The sequence below is a fragment of the Falco punctatus genome, assembly GCF_963210335.1.
Source record: "Falco punctatus genome assembly, chromosome: 5".
In the NCBI taxonomy this organism is placed as follows: domain Eukaryota; kingdom Metazoa; phylum Chordata; class Aves; order Falconiformes; family Falconidae; genus Falco; species Falco punctatus.
In genome coordinates this window covers 83,360,562-83,380,637 of record NC_137584.1, presented here as the reverse complement: position 1 = coordinate 83,380,637, position 20,076 = coordinate 83,360,562, and the positions used below count along the sequence as shown (strand labels likewise).

Sequence of the window (20,076 nt, the reverse complement as noted above, 5' to 3'; positions counted from 1 at the left end):
TCTCAGAATTCACAAATATAATTGTTCACAGGCAAGATAAGACATTCAAATGACACATTAGTCTTAGCCAAGGAAAAGAAGCCCAAAGGAGGGCATTTAAGGAGTCTTGACATAAAACATTGCCATTCAAGTAGTCACATCGGTAGTTCTTGCTTCTTCTCCCCTCAAGTGTGATCCCCCATTGTCCTTTTAATGTTTGGGGTTTTTTTTGCAAAGTATCTCAGTTCTCCTTCAATTGCAGGTTCCCACAGTCCTTGAAGCTCATTATCCTTCCCTACTGGTGAAAGGAAGAAACAACCTATGAACTAAATATATACTGAACTTCAAGGAGGTAGCTATTTGTGGTGATATTTCCATGCATTTATTTTCCCCTTGCAGTGGTTGCATAACCACCCCCTCTGAGCTCTGCCCATTTTAAGTGCAAGTGCAACTGAAAAGTACTATTTAGCCCACTTGAGGTAGCACAGAAAACTAGCTTTATCCACAGAGCTGAGCTTATTTGTTTCATCACACACAGCATGCTGTGCAGCTTTAACTTTTGCCACACTAAAAGCAGCATCCCTCAAAATTTATGTAGCGTGCTTATGCCCACGCTCCAAATAGTGGAGAGCAAAGCCTTTGATCGTGTTTTATGTCTGCTCCATTTAAAAAACACACATTAGAGAGGCTTCCTGCAGATGGAGGACATCTTGGTGTCTGATTAGGGCTGGGAGAAAGTTGTTATAAACACATTTGACTTCTGTCTACTATTATATAACATTTGCTAGTATTCAATAAAACTGGTCTTGCTAGTCAGAGGTACAATGTTAACAGCTGCTCTTCGTAGTAAGTTTTATGAAGAATCCAGGGTAGGACACCAATCAGGCACAGGTCCAAGTGGTTGGGTCATTAACCAGATCCTCAAGAGAATTTTTCTGTCAGATGACCAGGGATGTGTATTAATTTTGGTAGAGAAAGTGAGTCAAAAGTGGTTGTGTACAACAGTGTATAACACCTGGCTTAAGAGTTTCAAAATGTCCATCTAGTTTCACAGTGAAAATTAAAATGCTTTGACTCTTTTTCTCAAGTAACTAAGAAAAAAAGGGGAAAAATACAACACGTTAAGCAGAACAGTAAACAATTTTCATTTTCCATTGCCCTCACCTACAGACTCTAGAGAAAGTTTTCATAAGGGAAAGCCCCTTCTACTTTGTGTTAAAGAGGGCACTAAGTGTCTCTTTGGGACAAAAAGCTAGTTAGCTGAAATCGGTACTACTTCTTTAAAGCAAACCAAGCCCACACAGTGAAGGGGAGAAAAGGACAGAAATGAGAAATAAAAATAGTTTCTGTTCTGTTGCGTCTCTTACTTTCAACTCACTTGCACCTGGAAAAAGGCAGACCGAGCATACAGTCTTATCAACCACTCCAAAGCCTGGCAAGCTCCTAGCGGTGTCTGATGATTACAATGCTGCTTTTAGCTGCCCTTTTAGTCATGGATTCACAGCAGTGAAACAAGACATGCCACAGCCTTAATCAGCTAAGTCACACCTCCTAGGAAAACACGCACATGCAAAGGTCAGAAAAAGACTTCTAAGAGGAGGGTAGGAAAGAAAATGGACACATGAGATAGGAGGTGATGGTGAAGTCCGACTGTTGTATGTTAGATATATATTCCATTTGGTGTCATGGATTTAGCTTCACTCAGAGGAACGATAACACCCTTCCGTCTCTCCTCAGTGGAGCTTGGATGGGACATCTGTCAGGATCAGATGATAATTGTCCATCAGCCTCATCTGTGCCTTCCCTTCATTTCAACATTTGTAGGCCCAAAGAATCAATGACAGGGGGAAAGAGTGGATTTGCTCACCACGTTTAATTATTTTAGAAAGATCAGTCAGTCACGTATTTTGATTTGGTTTTACACTATGGAGTATTTTACATATTCCGCTGCTTCGTTATTAAAAAGAAAAAAACAATAGTCTTATTCAGACATGGCAAAAGCAAGCAGGTCATTGGAACTGTGCTAGAGGAAAGATTTCAGCACAAGCAGAGATAACCGTGTCATTTCCTTAAAACTTCCAACTGTCAGTAACTGCATTTTTCAAAGTACAAAAAGCCTATTTTTCTCAGTTTTCTTAGATTATCAGATTTGTCCTGTAGCATACAAAAGCCACTAGTTTAAAGTCCAATTGGATTTACCCTTACCTGTTCTTGATCCCACGGAATCTTGACATAATAAAGATTAGATCTAGAGATAATAAAGATTTTCAGTCACCCCAGTATTATTACCAGTTGCGGCTTCCTTAATATCTTGCTGAGATTTATTTGTATCCATCAGCTTCCTTCAAGATATTACTTCATGACATAGAAGCTATCTGTCTTGCAAATTTTTAAAACTGGTTATGAAGCTGAAGTGACTTTGCTTTATTAATTTCTTGCTATTAGTTCTTTTTTCATATGCTAAAAAAAATTCCTTTTAAGCATGTGTAATTCAGGATATTATTACTAAAGATTTTGCAGAATACATATTAGAATATTTTTTTCATACAAAGGGCCTGTTCCTACAATTCCTACTCTTCTGGGTGGCTTTGTTATGATAAGGCTGCAAAAGTAGGACTTTTGTAACGTGACAAATCAGAAGATTTGTGGTCAAGTTTTTGACTCGTGACTGAAAAAATATAAGAGGATCGATTCATGTGCACAGACCCAGCAACCGGGTGGCCTCACCAAGCATGTGTCTAGAATAGGCAGGTCATTTTCATTTTTAAAAACCATATACATACATAAACCCCATCTTTATGACCAGGGTATGAATTTAACAGACTACATACTCCTGAAAAAGCCCTCTCTCACCACATTTAGTGGAATACATCCAAAGTAAATTTCTCAGGGAGGCTGTGCTCCCATCTGTGGTGATGTCAGCAGAAAAAAATACCTCTTCACATGCCTGCTGCCCGTTTTCTAAAACGAAAGAAAACTCAGTGCATGACCAAGGCAACTAGCAAAAAGGCAATGCAATAGCTACACGCAGGAATGGAGCAGCATGTTACATCTATGGGGTGAAGCGATGTGCTCTGTGGGGAAATGAAGCAATGGGGCCCGCTCTGAGCCGCTTGGGAGCCACACCAGCCAGCAGCACCGGGTCTGCCGGGTCTGCGTCTCCCGGGGCGCACAGCATGACAGCAAGCAGGTCCTGCAGCAGTGCTTTCATAGAGGCCCCTTTCACAGAGAAACGTACAGTAACAAGGGAAGTGATACTGGCCCTGGATACCCAGGGTGCCAGGGACTTGTTCTCGCATACCATCCCAAACGGACATTGTTCAGTCTGCGAAACTGTGTTACAGATCATTTAATTACACATCGAGTGTAAGTTGGAAGTATATAGATACACAGGACCGTAACCAAGCCGTTGTCACTGAAGACAGCCAATACAATAAGGGGAATAGTACAGGAGCATCCATGAGAACACTGTTGCATAAACATACTTTAACCCATTTAAACAAACAAGACTGTCAGTACAAAATGAGAATTTCAGACATAGCACTGTGACAGGGGGTAAGACCAAGAGACCCAAGAGGATATCAGCAACACATTACTCTTAAAAAAGCAGGGAGTTTATTAACGAAAATGCTCACAGGACTAAAGAAAGCAAGATGCACCTTAGACTTTCAAGAGCAGTAAAAAACCAAAAATCCCCATCTTCTTGCCAGCCAGGCCCCAGGAAGGTGAGAGTAGGTGAAGATTTCCTTTTGGATCCAAACTCTGTTTTTTTCAGTTTGATCCTGAACAGTCGTAAACTGGCTGACCAAACATCTGATGTTTCTTGGTATCACCATGGGTAGCAATTCAACCTTGGTCAGCTACACATCTCTCATTTATCTAACAATGCTTTAGAGGAAGGAAATTATAGAATTAAACTAGGAGAGTGAGGGAAATGTTTTCCTCTGTATAGGAAAGAGACATCAGTGTAACATCCAGGAACATAGCTCGGGAAAGTACCAACCTCTCGGTTCGTACAGCACCACAAGTATTTCCACTGGGGAGTGACAGCTCAGAGCAAGATCAGGGACATCCTTGTTATATCTTTACAGCATCATTCTGATATAATAAAGGTCTCCTGAGATGCTCCAATGACCTATGTGCAACGCCTCCCACTGTGATTATTATTTCATCTGGAACCAACTGCTCATCTTGGCCAATGACTGTCATCTTACCCCCATTTGCTCTTTATTCCATCTTTGATTTTCTTTGGGAGTGCAGAAAGAATATCACCTTTCTATTAAACTGTTTTGCAGAAAGACAAAGTGTTTTTAAGAAAACCGCACAAAAAAGAGGTTTGTGTTCCATGGGTTTGCACCATGGTTCATTATGAGCTATGATTTGCTGTTCAGCTTACAATTTCTAGAGTATATCCACGGGCTGCCATATAAATAGTAAATCCTCTTGGCATCAGCCATCATGTTTTCTCATTCCTTGATTTACCAGAGAGGAAAAAATGTCTTGTAACCAGAAAATCATTGTAAGAAACCACATCTAAGAAAATATTGTAAGAAATGTTTTCATTCGTCACAAGCTTCATGTTTGTGCCTTATGCTTAAATTCTTACTTATCAGTGCCAACTGAAAGCAACATATTAATATTCTCATGAGGTCATATTTAATAAAAGTAGGCACAGGAGTAAATGGTTTAGATTTGCTTGTTATGGAATCTAATGCACTAAGGCCTGATCCTAGGAAAACACTGTTCTCTGGAACAGTTAGTTCAGATACCTGAGTGCTTCCTTGCAAGTTCTGAGTATCATCTGCTATTGTACATAGTATTTCTCCTCAACACTGTAGTATCCAAGCATCACTGAGATGAGCAATAAACTCCTGAGTAATATTTCTCATATTCAGTTCACTTGAGAGCACGAACTCTCCTCCTCTCTCTGTAGGATGAACAGCACATGCAATTACTCTGAATGGGTTTGACATTTTTTAAATGCAAGCACCGATTTAAGGGAGTGAGTGCGCCACGTACTTGAAATTGTTCCTTTTATACCAATCAGTCCCTGCATCCTGGAAAATTCATTTCAGAGTCAGATATGAGCCCAGAACATCAAAGCATTTGAAAATAACACTGATTTCTTAAGTTGATATCCTAGGGAAAGCCACTGCAAAGAGCAAAACATTTGTATGAGTTAGGTAAGTAGTAGCTCTATTTGATCAAAGATCAAATTTGAAACAACAGTTTATATAGGCGATTAAACTATGTAACACTTAACAGCCAAGCCAGGAAGAAGTTCCTTGCCCAAACAAACTCTCACGTTGCATCATAAGAAGCAAAAGTAGAGCTTGATACTTAAGTGGTTCTTAAAGGAAAAGATATTTAACAATGGGAAAGCATGATACCGTGTCTTCTTTGACCACCGAGTCCTACACCACATTCCAAAACAGTGAGGAACAGCAGGGCTAGAGAGACACCAAAACAGCAGAAGAAACAGAAGTGCATAGAAGAAGGTCAGATAATATCAAAGGACAAGAAAACCACAGGAGCTTAGATCCGAACACACATTTTGCTTGCAGAATGAGTTTCATTGTACAGATAGCTACTACTTTTTTGTCTCAAAATAAAGACCATTACGCTGTACATGCTGGCTTCTGCTCAACAAATAAATTCTGTTTCTTTCCTACCCCTGTGAATTTCGTGGGTTTCTTCAATATTAATTTTAAGACATTTGAGCTTACGTAGCACAGTCACAGATCCAAAAACTACAGCTGAAACGTAGGTCTGAGCTGCGCTCTGGCCCTCTCCCAGAGAGCGCTCTGGCTAAGTGAAGAGCTGTAAAATTTCCTTTAGGTGACCAAAAGGCTTGTACATTTGTGTGCCTCATTACTGGTAGTATTTTCCAGCCACATGCGTGTATTTAGGGGTGGCAGTAAACATAAAATTCAAGAGCTGAAATCTAAAAGTCAGCTATGCTAACTGATGGAAACTTTCCTTCTCAGTCTGGGTCTGTTGGCTTTTCCTTCCTTTTCAGTGTTACATAAAACAGCCTTAAAGGTTTGATTCCGTTTGGTTGTCAGCTATAGTGGATATTTTTAGTCCAAAAATTTCAACACTATCTTGAAACAGTGTTAAGCTAAGGACAGCCAGAGATGTGAACAAGTGTAACTTGACCTTATTTTTCTAAACTGTATAGATACTGAAACTATTAATCTCTCATAGTGTATCCATGTTTCCAAACTAAAACTTTCAAAAGGAAAGAAATTCAGTAAACATATTTGAGTATACAAATATTGTCCCTGGGTAATTATCAGAGAACAGAATCCACTGTAAAGGAGATGACAGATGATGGGTTTTTAAGAAATCTAGACTTGGAAACCAATACACTAAAGTATGTCCTTGTTCGTAACTGTTTCTGTGTTTGCCTCAAGTAGCATTCTTTTTTTTCTTGTGTTCACTTGCAATTTGCTAACTTTTGTTAAAAGAAAATACATCATTTCACATCGACCCTATAACAACAGAAAGGCACAGTTAAAAAAACCCACAGTAAGTACACTAATGGTATTTAGACTTCTGACAATCTTTATGAAGATGCTAGAACCCAGACAGGTACAGCCTGTGTAACAGCGATGCCTACACAAACACTTGAATTTGTTACAAAATTTAAGGCATGTCAAAAACCAACGTTAATTCTATGCCACCCCTCACAGCGCTGGCTGTGCCGGCCACCCCATCAGCACAGGGCTTGGAGGGAGCTCTGCAGCCACCCAGGGCAGAGCAACACCCTGAGAACAAGCTGCGGGAAATATAAAGACCATTTCTTTGTAAGAGCTCCCCAGAATCAGGTGAATGACAACATCTCTTGGGCTTTTGTTTCTAGCCTGAGAAAGGATGAATACTGACAAAGAGAAAATTTTCATCTGTAGATGTACTCTTTTCTTTCAGTTTCATGGAAGAAAATTTCATCCAGTTAAAAGAAAGCTTTGGATGAAAAGCAGCCCTAGTTCCTTCAGTAATATTATTCAGTATTTAAATAACTGGTTTATCAAGAACACAAAGGCCTAATTTCAGAACTCGGTATCAGGTGGATATGCGATTAACAGCCACAAGGGAATTAAAGTCTGAGCCTATTTAAATGACTGATGTGATTAAGATGTTTGACTGCCCTGTTTCTTTCCTTTGGACTTTGTAAGAGCCCTGTAATACCTCAGTGATTCTGCGCAGGTAATAGGACTGTAGCGTACCTTTCTACTTTCAAAATGTACCTTCTAGGGATGTCACTCTGACATTTCATATACCGGTATAAAAATTTTGCTTATGTATCTTTAGTATTTTTATAACCAGTTACTGTTTCAGATTGCCTGTTTTGTTCTCCCACTCAGTATAAACACTTATCCATATCCCAGTTTAAATTCTACCTGCAAAGCCTATTGATTTTTAGTTTTTATTATCCTTGTTTCTGAATCATCAGCTGTACATGTATATATTACTACATGCTGAAACATCCATTATTGTATTTTGCTTACAGTAAGAATTGCTTCTAGTTGAACAGGTATTTTTGGTGAATGGTTTAAAAATCATACTAGATAGATATTGATTGGAAATAGTAACTTGTCACATACTGAATCAGCAACCGTTTCTCTAAAACTGAGACGGTGGCTGGATACATATCCGGCTTTGATATTAAATCCCCTCTAGTTAGCCTTCAGAGTAATTTTCCTAAACCGCTTGACTACCACAGCAAGTGAAGTTTGATCAGTTGCAAAATCATACTCCACAAGCTTCCCAAGGGGCTGTATGAGAAGAGGGATGCCAGGGTTCTCAGGCAGAATATTCAGCACTTCCAGCTGCTCATTTTCTGCGTGTAAAAAAACCCACAACACCCACCCAAAACAAACACTAAAATCAGAAACATCATAAGGATGCCAGAAGACCTACTGTCCTATAGATAAGTAAACAAAACAGTTTAATAATATATTTTTTTAAGATAACAAAGCCACAGACAGAATATTACAACTTCATTTGGTTCTGACAGTAGAGGTAGAAACAAACTATTGATTTTTACAGGATTTTTTTTTTTTTTTTGTGAATAACCAGCCAAAGCGTGGGCTCTGTGTTTGATTTACCGTTAGCCAGTTTAAATATACAGTACTATAGAAACAGGCCTGAACACTAAAGATGCCTAGCCTTCAAATTTGCTAAAGTCAACACAACTACAGCAATGCGCTCACTGAGACAGAACTTCAGATTTGCTTGGATTTTATACTATATCTTTCCCTTTCTAACTACCGATGATTAATTGCATAGTGGAAAGCCCCTGCAAATCCAAATTCTTGAAAAATCTGATTACTTTAGTTGTCTAAAGTTAAGCATATGAAGTTTTCCCTCCCAGCAAACTAATTTAAGTCTCCTTATAACTGCTTTTTTACCTCTGATATCTTTATAAATATTATTCAGAGGTCTCGGAGTGACCCTGAACAGATTCTGATGACCGAGAAAGCTAGCAAGAAATGTTCCTAGTGTTTTTCCCTGGTCCTGCCTTACTGCCACAGCACAACTCACAAAAAATAAATTGCAGAACTAAACTGCAAGATTTAGTGAGGGGAAAGGTTTAGCTGGAGCTCTTCAGCTGTGGTGTTGTCTGCAAACACGTAAGAGGAATCATATTATCTATAGCATTTTATATATGTATGTATTTCTGAGACAAAATCAAGCACCAATTAAAGACATAGATTTTAATCCTACAGCCTACATGGCTTTCTAACAAAGATGTTGTAATTTAAATTGGAGGTAAAGTTATTATGCAGAATTAACTGATGAAGTTCTACAGCCTGTAGAAGAGATTAGAGTAGCTGATAAATTTAATAGTCTTTTCTGAGCTTAAAACCCATGAAAGCCTTGCTCTCCTTTTTTCCCCCAAAGCTGATCATCAAGACTGCGTGCCTTTTGACATTTTTGGACAAGTCCCAAGCTAACAGAGATACTGCACAGATTTTCAAAACTTAGAACATTTGCTAAAACTTCAGAAAAAAGAAACTGTTGAAAACTTGCCCCACACAAAGTTTAGGGAAAGGGACATGTGCCTATTACCAAGATTTTTCATGCACACAGGTTTGTCTGTTCTTACTGCACTTGCTATTTTGCTAACTCCTAGTGTGCCCATCACGCTGGCAATGCTCATGTAAACTTGTTTTGCAGCAGCTCAGTTTTTATCTGCTCTTTGCAGCTTGGGGGACCGGGAACGCTTCTTTATTTACTTTTCTGCTACAAAACCACAGACTCTCTTCCAGCACATAGAAACTATTTAAATGATGAACTATCCATTCTCTCTGCTCCCAGATATAACCATCTTGGTTACTTGTACATCTAAATATTTGTTGTCATCTCACATTTGTAAGTATTCTACTGTGTCCAAAAGTGGTAAAGCAGCCACACATAAATCAAAAGTTTTAATTTTCCATTCCATGCACCACAGTCCACTAGAAGATTCAAAACAGACTGAAAAAGCTGTAAAGGAACACAGACCTTACAGCTCTGTGTATAAGAGAGCAAATGTAGGCATTTACCAGACCAGTTAATGTTGTGTAGATCTTTTATAAAAATTATTTGCTTAGAGCTTTTAGTGTGTCGTTTTTACTATGCCAAATGGAAAAGCAGTTCAGCTTCTGCCCTGAATCTCTGAGGAAGCATTTTTCTTTCCATAGCCCATACAGGGAACCCAGCACAGCTACATTCCTAAATTAGGGGCCCCAAACTTATGCAACGTGACTACTCTTGTGCGTAGGACAACACGCACTTCTACCCACAGCCGAGGCAGCCCTTTTGCCATTTGAAGCAAACAGCAGACCGCACGCTCCCAGGCAGGCTGGTCTCATGCAGTGGCAGCGTTTTGCATTCAGCTGAAACCTCTGTGAACATCACGGGTCTGCCAGAAAGTGCTCTAATGGCTGTTGCCTTACATGGGCAGCTGGGAAGTGGGAAAAAAAAAAAAAAAAAAAGAAAGATAAAAAATCATACCCTCTCTCACGCTAACACCATGTCCAGGTGGTGCAGTAGGGTCGCGGAGCATCAAAGGAAGGTGCTTGCGCTCACCCACTTAATGCCAACGCGCAGAGCTCTGGATGAACAGAGCACGTCTGGGGTAATGTTGCTGTGCTGGAGAACACCACAGAAGAGCTGCCCAAGCTCTCAGCTCTGCTGGCAGCCCAGGACAACATGCCAGGGGAAGCTTTGGGCTGGGGAAAGGACGAGCTCATGCCTGACAGCAGTACGAAGGCGAAAATCCAGGAAAGGGAACAGTAGGATTCCAGGCAGAACACCAGTGTTTTAGAAGGGGTGGAGGAGGCTCCAGAAAGCTGTTGCGTGGGGCTGTAGTTTAGGCACTAGACCTGGGAGCAACTGTAAAGCTTCGCTCTAGGCTCTGTCTATATTCCCACTTCAGCCCCACAGTCCTCCTTTGATGCATTTCTGTGGCAAGGAAACTGCTGAAAGGAAGATACCCCCTGCTCCAGCTAGCCCTGTGAGGCTGGGTGGAGAGCAGGACGATGGGTGTGGGGCATGGTGATCAGGCTGGGTACAGCCCCTCTGTCACCTCCCTCTTCTGAGCCTGCCTTCAGCCTCATCTCCTCAGTATGCCCTATGTGCCCTCTGGGCAAAGAGGAGGAAGCCTCATTTCTCGCAGGTCCAGGGCAGTAAGAACACAAAAGCCATTGAGAACCGTCCTTCCAGCCTTCAAGAGCATCGGGAAGGGTAGTAAATGCTGTCTTGGGGAAAGAGGCCCCTTACAGCAGCCCATGTTTCCTTCACTGCCCAGGTGTAAATTCAAAGGACAGCTGCTCCCTGTCCTTGTAACCTCTGGTCCCCTCCCTCTAAGAATTTCCTTCCTTCCTACACCGTAGGTAACACTGGTGGACCCTTTCTGACATGCTGCTAGGACCTTAGTAGAGTACACATTTAGGCACGCACAAATTGAACTGTCAGTAACCTGGAGTTGCATGAGGTTTAGTTATTTCAACTTTTTTTTTTTTCTTTTTTAACCCATTTGTGCCCAATCTCCCTTTCCTGCCGCTAGCGGAGGGGGTGGGGGAAATCTGTGTGAAATGCCTGGCTTTGTACCATGCCCCAAAGTACGCTGCTTGGGGCTCATTCTCGTTGTTTCTAGCAAGTTATTCTGTAGCTTAAAAGCATGAGATTTGTCTCCACGTAGGGAGCCTTTGGTTCACTCATGGTGAGCAGAGATGTATTTTGGGTAGTAGTCCTTTAGCCTGGCCAAAGATAAGCACTATTTAGATAAAATAAGCAACAAAGGGAACAAGTTCTTACCTAAAATTAGGCAAACTGGTGACAGAGCCACCACAACGTACCATCCCAGTCACAAGTTTCAGATTTTGACCGTAGTCTCTGACTTCTCTGTAGCACAACAGAAATTTCACTACCTGATTCTTGCACAGTAGTTGCAGATGAAAGATCGCTAACTTTCAGTGAATTAGTTATATGTTAGAAAAGTCTTACTATTTTAGTCCTTGGCCATTTGTTCATCAGGTGGTTCCCCTGACTGTAAAACCATGAACGTATGGCTTTCACGTCCTACTCGATCTACGGGCTCCTGCATGCCTACTTCTGCACGGTGGGCAGGGACACAGCCCAGGGGACAAACCAGGGTCACACCAGGAAAGCAGCACTGGTTTTGGCACAGCTCCTCTGGGTTTTTTTTATACTGTTGTGTAAAGCAGAGCCCCTCCACAGCTGAGCAGGGTGACAGGTGTTTGCTTGCTCACAAAAACGTGATGCAGCTACTTAAGACAAGGGCTACGGAGCAGTGTGCTGAGTACGGGAAGGATGTAGCTGTCCTCACTGAAATATGGCTGCTGTTAACATTTCTACTTTTCTGTAGTCTTCCATGACTGCATCTAGGCAGGAATTCATTTTAGATCTTACCAAGAAGTCTTTTTTCCCCCCCAAAAAAAAGATTTTGCAAAACTCTCAAGACTTTTCTTTCTTCATTTACTCCTTTGAATAGTTCAGCAATTCTGAAGCCTTTAGTTTTCAGCGCTTAGAAGCGGTGGACTGTGACAAAGCTTTGAGAGCCTAAAAAATCCCTTGTTTGCACAGTACTTCTTGCTGTTATACTTCACATCTCTCACCGGTATTTTTACTATGCTTTTAAATCTACTGCAATGCCATAACTTGAAATACAGCCCTCAGACGTCAGTGGCTCAATACTGAATAAACAAACTCAAGCAACAAGAATCAGTTTAAGTCAACTCCCCTTTCAGTCTGAGAAAACTGTACATCTGAACCGTGCACTTTGCAGCCAGATCTCAATACTACACCTTTCGAGCAAGCATTTCTGAATAGTTTAAACATCAGCAGCAAACCGGGAATATGAACACTCTCAGGGTAAGTCAGGTGTACTATCAGGAGCATTATACCTTCTAGCTTAAAAGCTGACTGCTTCTCTTGCCCCCTCTCCCACATTCACAACCTGAATTACTGTGGGCTCGGGGCTGCCATTCAGCAAACTACGTGAGCTATGCTTTAACGTGTATTTAAGCCAACGCTTGCTCCTACAAAATAAAAGCAGTCCTCGCCCCTTGCCCACCTTTCTCTTTGTATGTCTCCTGGACACCGCTCATGCACAGGAAGCAGCTGGATAGTACAACAAGACGGGGTTACTCTTCAGCGGCTCCGGCTTCCCAGGCAGGGTTAGTTTTGCAGCCGCATTGGTTGGCTGAGGCACCTCCCTGCAGCCACAGGCACCGGTGCCAGCAGGATGAGCGCTGAGGCCAGGGCCAGGGCCCGGCAGCGACAGCACCAGCTTCCAGGCACGAACAGCACCAGCAGGTCACTGGCAGGCTTCCACTTTGAACCGCCCGCTGTGCGGTAGCGCGGTCTAAATAGGCAATTGGCAAGCCTCGCAGCACCTCGTCCAAGAGCAGCTCCCTCCTTAACATCATCATGCATTCTGCACTAAACGCATCTCATTTCAAGCGGGTAAGGACAAAGAAAAGAAAAATTCTGGAGGCAAGGGTGCAGAGACGCCTCAAGAGTTGTGCGTCCAGCGAACAGACCGTACCGACAACATTCCGGTGCTTTCAAGAGCATTACCACAATGCAGTGAAAATCAGAAAAATGGGATTAGTAGTAGTCTCAATGAGTATAAATCTGAATGTGACCTGATCCAGCTCAGCACCATGCTGGGTATCAGAAATGAATCAAGGCATCTTGAAACTCCTAGGAGTTTGTCTTCATCACTGAACAACAAAACTGTGGGGCAATCTTTCACATGATTCCATTAGAAAACATGGTGTGGCAGTAGGCATTTATGCGCCCAATTTTAAGAAACACAGAAAATATAAGTGATTTTAAACTGTGTGCAGAGAACCTTCTAAACTATTATGATAATGGCATACACGGACATCACAATATGCAATCTCAAAAAGAGAAGGTTTGAAAACAAAACCCTCAAATCCCATTTTTCAAAATAATTACTGAAATAATCTAAAGGTAAAGGGGTGCCGATAACACTGTTGAGAGGATGTCTGGGGAAGCATGTTAGAAAGATGCCTCTTTTCACAGTCTGCCTTACAGGTATCTCAAAATCTTTATGCCTAGTCAGCTAGAAGATTCCAACTTTTTATCCAGCTCCCACTTGCATGGTATGTGCATTTATTTGTCTGCTCACCCTCCGATGCTAAGCAGTTTCTCAAACGTGTACCTGACAATGTAGCACACCCTATAAATCTGCAGTGCTTTTTGCAACATCAAGGATGGCAAAGGAAACAACAGAGTTGCTGCCAGTGGAAACCAAATCTTTTTGGTTGATGGGTAAGGAATCCTCAGTAAGGACCTTGATAGTTAAGTCTTGACAAAATTATGCTGTTTGTCCCCTGTGACTGACAACTCCTGTTAATTATCTATTCCCTGTTTGGCACTTGGACCCTTTATATAATCAGATGTGGTAAGACTTAAATTCACACTCCAGCAAAAAAGTAAATCCTCCTAATTAACATTTCTGTTGCAGGAGAGGCTGGTATTCTCTATTTCACGAGCAACAAAGAATTCAATCTCCTACAAAGTGTGTGAAGACTTACAAACTGTGCTTAGCTATACTCTAAAGGCATAGGATATAAAAGCTGTAGACTCTCAAGCTGAATATAGAATCCTTACCCTTTCTAAAGAATATTCATGCTGATCAACACAAGCATTGGTAATTAACTACGCTGTGCTCCTCTAGCCATCCTCTGTGGAGCATCAGGCTGTGCCTGTAGAACAGCACACCTGCTAAATACATATTTATGGAGCAAAATCCAATCTGTGCACACACAGTACTTACCTCATCTGCTCACATAAGTACTGTCCAGTTATCTTTCTGAAAGCAGGAAGTTTTTTATGCTTGTACATCATTTTTGCATCGAGAAGTTACTTCTTAAAATTATCGTGCCTTTGGAAACATAACGTGCTCAGCTACGCTGTGTCCAGTAATCGAACATCCACTGTTCACGCGTTCTAGAATTAAAACAAAGTATGTAGCAGATTCCAAATTTTGGATCACTAGGAATGTCTCTAATAAAACACGGCCTACAGTACAGTATATCTGGCTTCTGCTGAGTAACGGGGTACCTGTGTTAAGCAATGTTTCGTGCCACTGTGAAAAGGCAGTGGTTACACTCTGCCAACAGAATATATTTTAAAGGAGGCCAACTGCCTTCAAAGATGGGTCGGGTCTGCATTACAAGTTGGAGGTTCAGCCAGTGTTCGAGTTTTGATTAAACTATCAAAAGATTACAGAGACTACATTATCTATGAGTATTTTATTAATGAGTCATATTAATTGGTTTTAACGGGAATACAAATTGCAGGCTGGCAAAACATACCTGAGGCGCTGTGCCACATGGCTATCCAGCTGCTGATTCCAGAATCCTGCAAGCAGCGGTGCCTCTCCACGCTGTGCTACGCTAGCTGCTTTTGCGGGCAGAACTTTCACGATTGTTGCAGCAGCTCTGTGGCAGCAGCAGGTCAGGAATCCCAAGAATCAAGAATCAAACCCACGCAGGCCATTAGAACAAAGCAATCTGCTTTTTGTGATGGCAATTTTGTGCAGCAGCTTCACAGCAAGTCAAAAGGGGGGTCAGATGGGAACTGGATTTCACCGATCTCCAGCCGTCAGGCGGGATAAGTCTAACGTTGTAGTCCAAGCGCAGCCTGGGCTCCCCTCCCGTTCTTGGGCACACAGGCACCAGAAGCCCCGCGCATCCTGCAGGCAAGGCTGACCCCGCTCCCCGCCGCCGCAGGGCCGCGTGGCAATCGCTCACCAGCCCGGTGCCAGCAGCCCGGCCTCAGGCGGCTCCGCGGTACGGCCCCGCGGGCATGGCGCATGCTGCCGCTGCCAGCCTCTCCTTCAGCAGCTGCCACGGGCTCGTACCTACCACTTGACCTGCACCTAACGTCACGCTGGTGAAAGGGCCGAGCTGCTGGGGTGTGGGTGCTGCAAACAGCGGCACCACCGCCGGCAACAGGCCTGCGCCCTCACGTCCCATTGCCCGTCCGCGACGTCCGCGCGGCTCCGCAGCACTGCTGGGAGAAGCCACCGCGCAAGCCATTCGCCACCGGTCTCCCTCCAGCCCTGATGGAGTAGCACTACTCAACACCAGGCAGGCAGGCTGCCAGCGAAGTCTTGTGGCTTTTTTTGTTGCTGGTTGGTTGGTTGGGTTTTTTTAAATTAGTTGGAAACAGATGCACTGAGGTGCAAACAGGCTGACTCCTGTTCATACCTCTGCCAGCAGAGCTGTTCCAAAGAATGTTTATCAATATGGTGATCAGTCCTTTATATATATCAAAAACTGGCTTATCATTACCAGTAGCAGACTAGAAATAATTTCTTGAAAATATTCCCCAGCAAAGACAACTGTTACAGTTTTATGTGTATTACACAGCTGCAGGTGAGGACTGTAACTGTTCATGGAAATGCTAACTGGACTCAACTATTACAAACTAGCCTGGAAATTAATATCTAAAGTTATGGTTGGTTGCTGTTGGTTTTTTGTAGTATGGGGGGGGGGGGGGTGTATTTTTGTTTTTGTTATTTTTTTTTAATGCAAGACTCACAACCCTTTAAATATGTAGAAGTAGAGACCCTGATGATTGCAATCTTCCAAAACATTAAATAAAAAAAAAAAAAAAAAAAAAAAAAAAAAAAAAAAAAGAATTCTCCACCACACTATGCCAAAACTGGACCCAGAAAGCAGCCATTGTAGCTCTAAGAATTCAGCCTCTGAAAGGTGGAAAGGTAGCTGCCTGTCATGAACCCAGTGGCAGAGTACTGTTCCTTATCCAAAACATCTCCCTACTGACGTGGCTGTTTCCAGGGGAGTGACAGAAGCAGATCATGCCTGGTGGACCAGTAAGGCGTACTGGGGAGAACTAGCAGATGACCAAAACGAGCATACTCAAATGAAGTGCCTGGAAGTTCAATACCAGTTTTGGCCAAATCTCACTTTTTATAACTTGGGCCTTTCATCCCTCGAACAGCAACCTGTGGCCAGGTACCTGCTATCCTTCAGTCACAGCTGAGACAGCATCCTGAAAAGCTGCACACCTCTTCCCAAACTGCAGGAGTTACCAGCAGTGGTGCCCGCGGCTACCACAGGGCATGTGCCTTTCGATTTTGCTTATACCAAAGGTGGGGCAGGGGGGTAGAGAAAATTCTCAGCTCATACCAGCCAAGCAAACCTCGAGCACGGGCACGCTGCTTGCCACCAAGGCGAGGGAGCGAGGCCAAACACGCTGAGCAGGCAGCACTCCCCTAGCAGCTGTAATTGCAATATTTACATAGAAACATTAAATAATGGCTTTTGCCCAATACACATCATTGCAACAGGCATAGACTTTACAGCAAGGAAAAAAATCCTCCATCACAGATATTAAAAAGCTTGTGATGGTTGTGACGGATATATGAAGAGCTTCCTTTTCTGCCTCAAAGGGATTAGCCATACTAATCCAGTACCCACAAACCATCCTCTGGAAAACTTATTTCAGAGATGAAAACAAAACCACGTGTTTCTTCTTAGGCAAACTGTTCTGGCTTTTCAGACTTACTAATGTGAAGAGCTACATTTAAATTTAGCAGCAGTCTCATGTTTGATTTCTTCCAGTCCTATAATCATAATTAGCTTTGTAGTGATTAAAGTAATTCCTACCTGGGAAAGGGACAGAAAAACGGTCCAAGCTTTTTTAGCAAATAGACTGTTACAGGCTTTGGAATATTTAATTCCTTTGGAAAAAAAAAAACCACCTGTAATCCAGATGAACCGAGAAACATTTGCGTCCTTTTACATCCTTCACAGGCTTACTTGGACTCCTTCATTTTGCAGAGCCCTCAGCTCCTCAGCCAGGGGAGAGGAGGATACCAGCTCTGTGGGCAGATGGCTTAGAAAGACTCCCACAAACAATAAAGCTGAGTGCAAAGCACAGCCTCTTCACAACCGGTGAAATTTCCAACAGAAGATATCAAAATAATAAGTCTGACTACCAAGCTACTTGGCAAATAAGTGTGAGTGGAGGAGAACTGTAACAGTCTGGAAGCTACGTAAAAACTCCAGTGGCCAGAACAGAATCAGCAGCAGCAAAAAAAAATTATATATATAAAAATGAATGAACCTGCCAGTTCCAAAGTAGTATACAGCCATTAAAAGTACCGTGAGAAAATAAAAAAAAAAACACCTGTCAGTTTACTTATAACCAAGGCATATTTTACTGACAGATCAAGAGATCGCATGGCAAGAGATTTTACGTAACATCAAGAATTTCACACCATTACAGCCCTCATTCAAAAGCAAGAGATTTTTCTATACTTCATGCTGACATTTCTGGAAAGAAACCGTAACACAATTCTCAAATTTGTTCGGATCGATTAGCAACGGCCACACCGCAGCAGCTGCCCTGCCATTGCTCAGCACCGTGTGCACAACCAGCATGAAAGATGTGACAGTACTGCCATTTTGCTGATACTTGTAGAATTACATAACATGAAACACATATTTAAGGAGGAAGTTTAACTATAAGGCAGCTCTTCTTTAACAGAACTCCAACAGTCTATATAAAGTCAGCACAACGTATAGTCACATGACTGTCACAGACTGTAAGTCTCGAAATCTCATTAAACAGTATTTGTTTTAAAAACACAAGAGGCTTGAAACCATGAAAATATTTTCAGAGCATTTGCCAATCCTCATCAACCTTTACACCTTCCATCCTTCAGTCTGCAAAACAGAATCAATACCCACGCTGCTGGTTCTGCTCAGCAACCTCCCACAAACGTCCCCGAGATGGATGGTTACAATGGATCACCTGGACCCACCGCTGGAAAGTTCATCTGTTCCTGCTCGATAGGCTAGCACTTGCCATCAGGTGTTTCAGAATGAGAGCAAAAATCACTTTCGCAGCCCCAGCCATCTATTTCAATGAAGCTGAGACACCAAGGGAGGTTTAACAGCACATTTTGTTAGTCCTCAACCGGTTTTGTCAGGACAACGCTGAATTTTCTTCCCAGATTATTGCATTAGGACTGATCAAAGTTGTGTTTCAGGTAAGTACAGACTTTAACAGCAGCTGGATCACACACTGGAGCACCTGCTAAAGGCTGTTCCAGCTCGCTTCAGCTCCCAAGCAATGAATATGACAGCAGACACATATGCTAATCAAGATTTAAGAAAAAAGTACCATAGAAACTCCTTTCCCTCCTCACTCCCTCTTCCAGCATACTTGGAGCTGTGAGGAAATGCAGGCTATTTGATTCAGTTGAGTGGTAAAAAAAAATAAAAATAAATTCATCAGTACCTGGAGACTTTTTGAGGAAAAACAAGTATTCTATAGTTCAAGAACTTGAAATGTTCATGTACAGTGTGATGCTTTAGACTTTTGAAAAGATAATCCTGGAAATGCACATCAAAAACTTCAACGAAATCCATGGCAAACACTTCTTGCGGAATACCCAGGAATTTGGATGCAGCAGCAAGATTCAGTTGTGGGAGAAACTGACACAAAAGGAGAAGGCAAAGCATGTAGTATAATGCCTAAAATTCCATGAAGTGCTGCCGATCCAACATCTGAAAGTCTACATCTTCACTGAGCATTAAGTGACTGCTGACTCCTGTTTTACAGCATCCTCACCTAATGTTTATCTGAAGAGACAAGATGATATCAGTAAGTACCTTGTACGCTTTTACATCATATTAAGTTTTGAATCTCTTGCTTTGCTGCTTCTTACCGTATGTATTATGACAACTGAATCAAAACTTTTATTCCTTTACCTGCCCTGAGATGCGAGGAACAATATTTGGAAGAAAGTAAAATAATTAAGTGTTTACATTTATTTCCTAAATAAAGAGTATAAACATGGTCATGTTTTTGTAAGTAGCAAACTTCTCGACTAACAAGATTGGTCTGTAAACCCTTGACCACACCCGTGTAAACCTGTTGGGTCAGGTGTTGATTAAATAAAATCTGATCTTATGGGCCTTAGAGAAACCATGTATTTCTTCATTCGGTAACAGCATTCTGAAGCAAGCCATCTATCTGGTTACAGAAAGGTTTATGAAAGCCAAAAATATAACAGCAGATAGTTACTGCAAAGTCATTCATTATAAATGCCTGATTAAGCGAAGAGGACGTTGCCCAGTATTTAGCAAAGCATGAGACCTCACAAGTAGCGATTTCCTGAAATAAAAGCAGCTTAGTACAGACAAGATTGAGACAGCAGTTGAAAATGCATCCTGATCAACGACAGGAGCTGGAGTACACGTTGTACCAATGCATCTCCAAAGAACACTTTGCTAAATAAGTCTTTTGGCTGTACAGTGCAGCTTCTTATCTCTTACTTCCTGCACCACTGCTGCCCTAATCTACAAAGATACGTACGTATTTGTTCTCACAAGGTCACAACAGGAACAGAAGTGTGGACGGAGTCCACCAACCACAGAGAACTGACACGTTTTCAGACCTCCCTTTTGCACACCACGTCTGAACCTCAACTTAAGATTTCCAATTGCTGGCCAGATTAAAAGGAATGAGGTTGTCCACTTCCTGGGAAGAGGCTATTTGGCAAGAATCTTG

General features: G+C 42.1%; 1 protein-coding gene across 5 annotated transcripts in view; it reads right to left on the bottom strand.

Annotated features, from left to right (window-relative positions):
• Window positions 1–20,076, bottom strand: part of MTR (5-methyltetrahydrofolate-homocysteine methyltransferase) — a 123,942-nt gene that overhangs the window by 48,393 nt on the left and 55,473 nt on the right. For all 5 annotated transcript variants that reach the window (XR_013928422.1, XR_013928423.1, XR_013928424.1 and 2 more), the window contains one exon: window positions 1–20,076. This exon is cut by the window's left edge and continues 48,393 nt beyond it. The gene's annotated coding sequence lies outside the window, so the exon portion shown is untranslated.